Source organism: Triticum aestivum, chromosome 7B (genome assembly GCF_018294505.1).
Source record: "Triticum aestivum cultivar Chinese Spring chromosome 7B, IWGSC CS RefSeq v2.1, whole genome shotgun sequence".
Classification (NCBI taxonomy): Eukaryota; Viridiplantae; Streptophyta; class Magnoliopsida; order Poales; family Poaceae; genus Triticum; species Triticum aestivum.
In genome coordinates, this window is record NC_057813.1 from 501677442 (window position 1) to 501686203 (window position 8762).

Genomic DNA, 8762 nt, shown 5'->3' on the forward strand with positions numbered 1-8762 from the left:
GTCGGTGCTCTTCCGTAAAATAAATAATCGATGCTAGCACGCATGCACCGAGTAGCTTCTACGGTGTAGCCGGTATAACATGAAGAAAAGCACCGACCGCCCACTGCTTGCCTTGTCCCATCGCCACTCCTCTCCTTCTCTTATCCAGATCACCATCCCAACGCTGGTCCTCTTCCTCTTCTCCATCCAATCAGAAGCTTGATCTGGCCGTCCGTCCCAGTCGCCGGTCCCGTGAGCCAGCAGCCTCGCCTCCACCCGATTCTGGACGATATGTTGCTTCCTCAGTCGCATCCTCCTCCCCAAGGCTTTCTCCGATTTGCCCACTCACCACCCCACCATGCCTCGCTCTCTCTGCCCCTCCCTCCCCATGCAGCGGCGGTGGGGCAGGGCCTCCACGACCGTCGTCGCCCTCTACGGCTCCTCTTCTCCATGATTCACCCTCTATGACTCCTCTCCTCCATGATTCGTGGTGGTGTTGGGGTGGCATCTTCTTCTGGCGGGAGGTCGAGTACGCCTCGCTCTGGCCCGCCCTGGGCAGATCTGCGCGTATCCCCTTCTAAGACCCTGCTCCTCGACGACTCCAGCAAGATCAGCGACAGTTCCACCGGCAAGACCAGCCAGTTCTGGATCTCTCATGTTTTTGAGACGCCGCATCATGGCCATGGCCTTGCTGGTGGTGCTGGCCGCGGCGAGGTACTCCTCCTCCATCTCGCCCTACAGGGCCCGCGGTATCCTCCTCCGCCTCCATCCTCGTTGCCCCTCTTCCTACCCTTCTCCACCCCCGCCCCTCTTTCTCCCCATCCCCGGCCTGCCCCTCTCCCTCCCCGTCCCTGCCCCTGCCCCTCTTCTCCCCACTTAGATGGAATGTGTGTTGAATACTCTATATCATAGGGACTTTTTTGTAAAAACGCTGACGACGTACGACCAGAAGCAGTAGCTGCTTTATTAGTAGGTAGAGGTAGAGAGGTAGAGGTAGAGATAGAGATAGAGATAGAGATAGAGATAGAGAGATAGAGAGTAGAGATAGAGATAGAGATTATCATCTTGCGTCCAGAAGCGCTTCTAAGGAGGGCCACTGTTTCCATGGCCCATTAAAAAGGTACTCTCTCTCTCTCTCCCTCTCCCTCTCTTTCTCTCTCATATGAATCTTTAAACATTTATTTAAATTTTTTCTAAATCAGGCTAATAACATAAAATGTTGATGTGTTATAAAAGTAAATGTTCACATATATAAAAGATATTTTTCATATTTCAAATAATAAGTATTCATGAATAAATAGTATTCTCATATGTTTAGTATATGTTCATACTCCTCGTTGGTTCAACACCTGTTTGTAATAGTCTTGGTTGGTTACTGTTCGCCCTGGTCTTGGTCTCCTTCTTCAATCTGTCACAGACTCTTCTATTTAATCTTGTCTGGTTACTTTAAAGGAAATTAGGGGTGGCATGTTTGTGAATGTCGGTGAGTTCTTCATGTCCCCTTGGGGCCTGTTTATATGGGTTTACTTGGCCCGGACACAACGGGCACGGTATGGGAATGGGGCCAAATCCACTTCCTCTAGGAAAACATTAAAATGTGTTGTCTATATATTTGTCAAATTATGTTTAGATAATTCATCAAGATATGTTTTGAAGTTATCCTTTGATAATAAAGTCGTACAGATAGAAACTAAGTGTGGACTCGAGAAATAAAATCCATTAATATGCACATATCAGGTCGGAGGTGTCTTCTTTAGGTTAGTATTTCCTAAGACTAATCTCTTTTTTAGATAAATATATATTAAACAGAATATATATCATCGATGATTAGCAAATTTGTTATGTTTCTTATGAACATGATTCTCATGTTTTGAAAAGGCAAAAGGTTAAAAAGGAAACATGTAAAAAATTGGTTGGTCATATATTGAGAAACCCAAAAAATCCAATAAGTACCACAGGTGGGTTCCATGGGCTTCATCAATCATTTTTCATCTTAATTGATGTTGAATTTGAGACCAACACTTTGGTTCAAATCAAAACCGTTACAACTATATAAATATGAGGATCCACAAAGATCAATCATCATATTATTATTTTGTTCTTTAAAATGTTGGAATTCGTCAAGACAACTTATACTTATGTCTAAGTCATGCTTATATAGATATTGTATCATTAACTCATATTTAAATGTGTGATTTATATGATTTTAGTTTTCACTAATAAATGGCTAAATATTCGTTCTCCTTATTATCTTCGTATTTTTCACCAAACTATTTGCATTTGCACTTCTTTCGTTAATGATAATCTTCTAAAATTTTGCATTTGCACTTACTTTGTTAATGACACTGCTCTGCAATTTATTATATTTGCATAGAAAATTTATAGGTTAGTGTTATTTAAAATAGAAGATAGACAAAAGACTATAAACAATTGGATTGAGCTCACGATTGTTAATTTCACGGTTGATAAAAGCAAAACAAACGGGAAAGGTAAATGAGAACATTTACCAACCGTGGGTTTGATGGGCTCCATTATGGGGCCTCAATTGATGTTGAATTCGAGACGTGGACTATTTGGTTTGAGTCTAAGCCTTTAAAACCGCATAAGTATGCGGGAGCATGAAGATCAACGGTGAGATATTTTTCCATTTTAAGTTTTCTAGTCTTTTCCCTTTTTTCTTATTGTGCTTTTTATATAGTATATATAATAGTAGTATAATAATAGATGGGAACTTCGCCAAGAGGGGGTGGCATTTGCAAACAATTTCGCTGCCATTTTTAGTTGTTTAGAGGTGGCAGTTCTTTAGAGCAACATGACAATTTTTGTTAGAGAAAGTCATGGTGTTTTGGCTCCTGGGAGCGTGCACTCCCATGTGAATAGTAAAATATAATCCCTCCATTCCATAACGTAGTGCGTCCATCCTTTTGAGATTTAACTTTGACCATAAATTTAAGCAACATGGGCGACTGCGGCGGGAGCATGACAGATACCTTTAAATTCGTATTCAAAAGAAGTTTTCAAAGGTATAAATTTTCAGTAAAGTGATTTATGTATTATTGGTCTAATTTATGGTCAAAGCTGAACCTCAAAAAATATGGTGCACTACATTATCAAATGGAAGCTGTATAGTAAATGTTTTCAAAAAAGTCTGAATTTTTTCGATGTTTGTATTAGTATCGCAAACATCCTTGAAAATTTTCATGCGAAATGGAGCTGCGGTGTTTCGCCGGTGAAAAAACACCAAATTTAGCGTGACATTTTAGGGTAACATTTGATGTTCTTTTTTCACAGGCTAAAATGTTTAATATTTTTTGCCTACAAATTTGCATGTAGCATTTGGATGTGACAAAGAACACATAGAATTTTTTGTTGGAATTTTTTGACATTTCAAAAAGTATTTTCACATGCAGGAGTGCGCTCCTGGTAGCACCAACGAATTATCAACTTCTTCTAGCCATATTTGAACCACTCCAGCATCGACCCGCAAACTCCCGCATCCGTCTGGCCCGCGTTGGTCGGACCATCAAAGCCATCCAATGCGGTTCGGACGTACTTTCTCCCGCAAACAGCCCTGGCCCACCAAAAACCCATCCCCCTTCCTGCCCGCGCTTCCCGCTCATCGCCAGCTGTCCACACATGCCGCTGTAGAGCGCGTCGCTTCATATTGAAGGTGGCTCGAGGCGGACGCGACCTCTCACTACCTCTGCCATTGAAGCAGCACGCCGCCCGAGGGCGCCATCCGCTGCACGCCCAACTGAACACATCTCCTCGCCGCATTCAAATGCCTTCATTTAACCCGCATGGAAGCCGAGAACCTACTCCGTCCACACGTCCTGTCAGGAGTGGCCTGGCATTAAACGCACCTCGGGCAAGCTCCTCCCGTCCGCCCGCTATTTAAACGAGGCCAGACGCCGGGCAAGAATCGCACCACTCCACCGCTCCCCATGTCCTCCTTCCACCATTTTCTCCATTCTTTTGATGGCATCCGACGAGCAAGAAGAGTAGTTCTCTGGCATAAAAGTCGGTTGGGTGATTCGCTGAGCCCGTCGGATATGAGCGAGGCAGCTCGCTGCTCCACCTCCCCCGCCAAGCCCGACAGAGCAAGTTGCTGCCCCAAGCCGGCGCGTGCTTCACCAACTCGCCGCTCCAAGCCAGCTCCTGAAGGGGCGAGTTGCGCCAGGCCGACACGGGGGTGGGGGTGGGGAGGGAGCACGGTGGCATGGGCATCATCTTGTCGTGGATGACGTTGCGTCGTCCCGCACCTCCCGCACCTGTGGCCTGATACGTCTTCAACGTATCTATAATTTTTGATTGCTCCATGCTACTTTATCTACTGTTTTAGGCAATATTGGGCTTTATTATCCACTTTTATATTATTTTTGGGACTAACCTATTAACCGGAGGCCCAGCCCAGATTTGCTGTTTTATGCCTATTTCAGTGTTTCGAGGAAAAGGAATATCAGACGGAGTCAAAACGGAACGAAATCAACTAGAGAAGTTATTTTTGGAAGGAAAGCAACCCAGGGAACTTGGAGTGCATGTTAGGGGAGATAAGGGCTGCCCACGAGGGTGGGGGGCATGCCCACCCCCTGGGTGCGCCCCCTGCCTCGTGGGGCCACCGTAGCTCCACCGACATACCCCTGCACCCATATATACTCACGTACCCTAAAACTTCCAGAATAGAAGATAGATCGGGAGTTCCGCCGCCGCAAGCCTCTGTAGCCACCAAAAACCAATCGGGACCCTGTTCCGGCACCCTGCCAGAGGGGGATTGTCGGTGTCAAAACCGGCGGATCTCGGGTAGGGGGTCCCGAACTGTGCGTCTAGGTGGATGGTAACAGGAGACAAGGGACACGATGTTTTACCCAGGTTCGGGCCCTCTTGATGGAGGTAAAACCCTACGTCCTGCTTGATTGATATTGATATTGTGGATGTTTACAAGAGTGGATCTACCACGAGATCAAGGAGGCTAAACCCTAGAAGCTAGCCTATGGTATGATTGTTGTTGTTGTCGTTCTACGGACTAGAGCCATCCGGTTTATATAGACACCGGAGAGGGCTAGGGTTACATAGAGTCGGTTACAATGGTAGGAGATCTATATATTCGTATCACCAAGCTTGCCTTCCATGCCAAGGAAAGTCCCATCCGGACACGGGGCGAAGTCTTCAATCTTGTATCTTCATAGTCTTGGAGTCCGGTCGATGATGATAGTCCGGCCGATGATAGTTCGGCTGATGATGGTAGTCCGGCTATCCGGACACCCCCTAATCCAGGACTCCCTCAGTAGCCCCTGAACCAGGCTTCAATGACGATAAGTCCGGCGCGTATATTGCTTGGCATTGCAAGGCGGGTTCCTCCTCCGAATGATAGAAGATTGTGAACACCATGATAGTGTCCGGCTCTGCAAAATAAATTCCACATTTCACCGTAGAGAGAATAATATATACACAAGTTCAATCTGCTGACGTTTTTTGCGGCATGATGTCACGCCACTACCAAGCCATTACTTGAATCGTTTTTTACTCTACCACCTCAGCACATTTAGCGAAGCGGTTTCCTTGGCACGTCTTGTCGAAGCAGAGATCGTGTTTCCCCTTAATCTAGGATCCTCATCAATACGGACGTGGGTAACCCAACCGCGCCCGTCGCCACGCCCCCTCTATCGAAGGCGAGTCCCAAACGGTCACGGAGACGGCTCTTGGTATTCTCCCTCTTTATAACGGGACCAAGGCTCGTTTCTTTTCTTCAATCCTCCATCGAATCCTCTCCCCGCTCCAAGTTTCAGCACCTAGAGCTCCAGATTCGAGCGCTTCGGACCTTCAACGATGTCCGGTTCCGACCTCCAGGGCCGGTGGATGCCCTCCTTCGTCACGGAGGAGGACGTGCTAAAGCTGCGGGAGGCCAAGTACATGGCTTATGAGATTTCGCACAGGTTGCCTGCCGAAGGGCAGGCCATCCCCACCCCCGAGCCCGGCGAGTATGTCGTCTTTGTATCCCACCTCCGTCGGGGTTTAGGCTTCCCGATGGATCCTTTTGTGAGAGGGCTCATGTTTTACTATGGGTTGGAATTCCACGATTTGGCTCCGGAGTCCATCCTCCATATTTCCGCATTTATTGTCGTCTGCGAAGCCTTCCTCCGTGTCGCCCCTCACTTCGGCCTGTGGCTGAAGACCTTCAATGTGGCGCCGAAGATGATCGGGGGGCGTCAAGCGGACTGCGGCGGGGCGGCCATAAGTAGGAGGACCGATGCCCCGTGGCCCGCTGGCTCCTTCCAAGAGGAGCTTGGCCTGTGGCAGCAAGAGTGGTTCTATATTACCGTTCCGAGGGGACGCAGACAAAAGCCGCCGCCCTTATTCCGCCCGGGACCTCCACGACGGTTGATGTCGTGGGTCAACCAAGGGCTCAACTAGGGGCCTTCGAAGGACGTGCCCCTACTGCAGGGCCGGATTCGAGATCTCCAAACGAGGGAGGTCGATATGGTGGCTGTAATGCAGGTTATGCTGATTAGGCGTCTCCTGCCCTGCAAACGTCGCCCTCTCCGGCTGTGGGAGTTCAATCCGGAGGGCCCACGGATTCTTCAACACTTCATGGGTATGACACCCCTGGAGATGTACAAATTATTCTTCGGATCGCAAGAGGCGCGTCCGGAATTGACCGAGGATGCTGGCCTAAGCTGCAATTGCCCGGATACTAAAGTAAGTAGTTCCAAGTCCGGGCATAACGTTTGTTTGCCTTTCGATAATTCGCCTTATGACCAACTTCCTTCTAAACAGGAGTGGATAGCGGAAGCAAAATTGATATGGTGTCCGGCCCCCCTCCCCGAGACCGCGCCGGATTCCGTGCTGGTCCGGATGCTTGAGGTTGCGCCTCCAGATGAAGGCGAAGGGGAGAACAGGAAGGCTACTACCTCGCCTAAGGAGGTTCTTGAGAGAGGGGGGATCGAGAATCCCTCCCTCCAAGGGGAGAAGAGGACTACCTCCGAGGACCCGGGGGCAAAAGCCCTAAACGGGGGAAGAAATCTTCGCCGGAGGGCCCTGCGTCCGGGGAGGCCCCGGCCGCACAATCTCCCTTTGAGAATCAGCCCTCCAACGAGCCGTAAGTAGAAAGAAAGGAGTTTTATTATAAGGGACATCCCTATTTGTGCTTCTGAGGATAACTAAAGTTTTTACCTTGTAGTTCGGATCTCCGTCCTTCGCAAATGAGCTCGTCTTTGGGGGACCTTCGTCCGGAGATGATGGAGAGCGAGACGCCCCCGTCCGGGGCGCCGTCGGTAGGGCGGACGAGCCTGAAGTGTTGTCACGGAGGGAGCCCCCTGGTTTGGCAAAGCCGGATAGTTCGGCACCAACTGGTGTGCGACTGAAGGATCTGCTTGAGAAGGCGTCTATCTCAGAAGATCACCACGCATTGATGAGCATGGTGATTGAAAGGATTTCGTCCGCCGAAGGCGGGTTGCATAATGTCATCAGGAGTTTGCTGGCGGGGTTTGAGGTACGTAAAAATGACACACCTTGTAACAGTTTTGCATATAGAATGCGCCCTGTATAGATAGTAGCCCCTGAGACTCGGTAGGTTATCGAAATCGACAGCGTGCCGAGGATCAAAATCGCAAGTTTAAATTTCCGCCGTGCCGATGCAGGTGGCGGTGCGTCCGGGGGCCAGCCGGACTGATGGAGTTGCGGAACTAAAGCGGTAACTCGTTGTTGCGGATGCAAACATCACGCTGATTAACAGGCGACTTGATGAGTCGCAAGGTAAGTGCTTCTGTGCGGTCACTTGGTAAGGGGGCCGAAGCCAGCTGCTTACAACATGTGTGTGAAATGCAGATAGTGCCGCTGCTGTGGAGAGCCTTCGGACCGAACTTGCACAAGCCAAGGAGCAGGCTAGAAGGAGTAATGCGGCGGCCTCGAGGGCGGCCGAGGAGTTAGCGGCCGAAAGGGTCGCACACTGCCGAAGCAGGGAAGAGATGGACGAAATGGCCGTGAAGTTAAAAGATGCTACCGATCGCAATGAGGCTCTTGAGAAGGAGCGCCTAGCGGGGCAAGAAGACCTGGAGAAGGCCACCGCCGAAGCCAAGGATGCCCGCTCTGCAATGCGGGCTATAAAGGAAGAGCTGCGCCAGGCCGGAGAAATTGTAGCTGGCAAGCCTTTCCTGCTGCACCGAAGGTTTACGGATCCAAAGTATGCTCAGCTGGGCCAACTGTGGGGTCCAGAGGACCCTTACATGGACTTAGCAGCGAGTGCGGCGGATGTCATTGTGCATTTTCGAAGCCAGAAGGATCACGAGACGGAAGAGCTGTTTTGGTCTCAATTCCATAGTCCGGAGCGTTCACTTCCGCTGACCGACCGTTTGGCCGAGTGGGCTGAGCTGAATAGGTTGTCCGGGCTTGCTATGACGGATATAGTGACCCATGTCTGGCCGGATAGGCCCAAGCCAAAGAGTTACTTTGGCTTATTGCAGCAATTTCTTGGGGCGGTGCCGCATATCAAGGCGATGAAGCAGTCGGCCTGCATAGAGGGTGCGCGGATGACACTTGCCCGTGTGAAGACACATTGGACAGAGATGGATGCCACTGTTGTTGCGACCCCGGGTTCGGACGATAGCCGGTTACCCACCGAGCAATATTTTGGCGAAGTGTTGCGTGGTGCTCGTGTAATAGAGTCGCAGTGCTCAAAAAATGTTAGTTCGAATGAACGTTTTTACGATGTAAAACAATATTTATGATGTAAGCGCCTTTTATACTTGTGCGTTCAAGTAATAGAATATCTCCTATGCGGCCATTCA

The 8762-nt window shown here is 49.2% G+C and overlaps 1 long non-coding RNA gene across 1 annotated transcript; it reads left to right on the forward strand.

Moving 5' to 3' along the window:
• Nucleotides 1–7407: 7407 nt before the first annotated feature.
• Nucleotides 7408–7866, forward strand: LOC123160990 (uncharacterized). Its single transcript, XR_006480480.1, has 3 exons — nt 7408–7468; nt 7617–7731; nt 7804–7866. It is a non-coding gene; the product is annotated as an uncharacterized lncRNA (long non-coding RNA).
• Nucleotides 7867–8762: the final 896 nt, after the last annotated feature.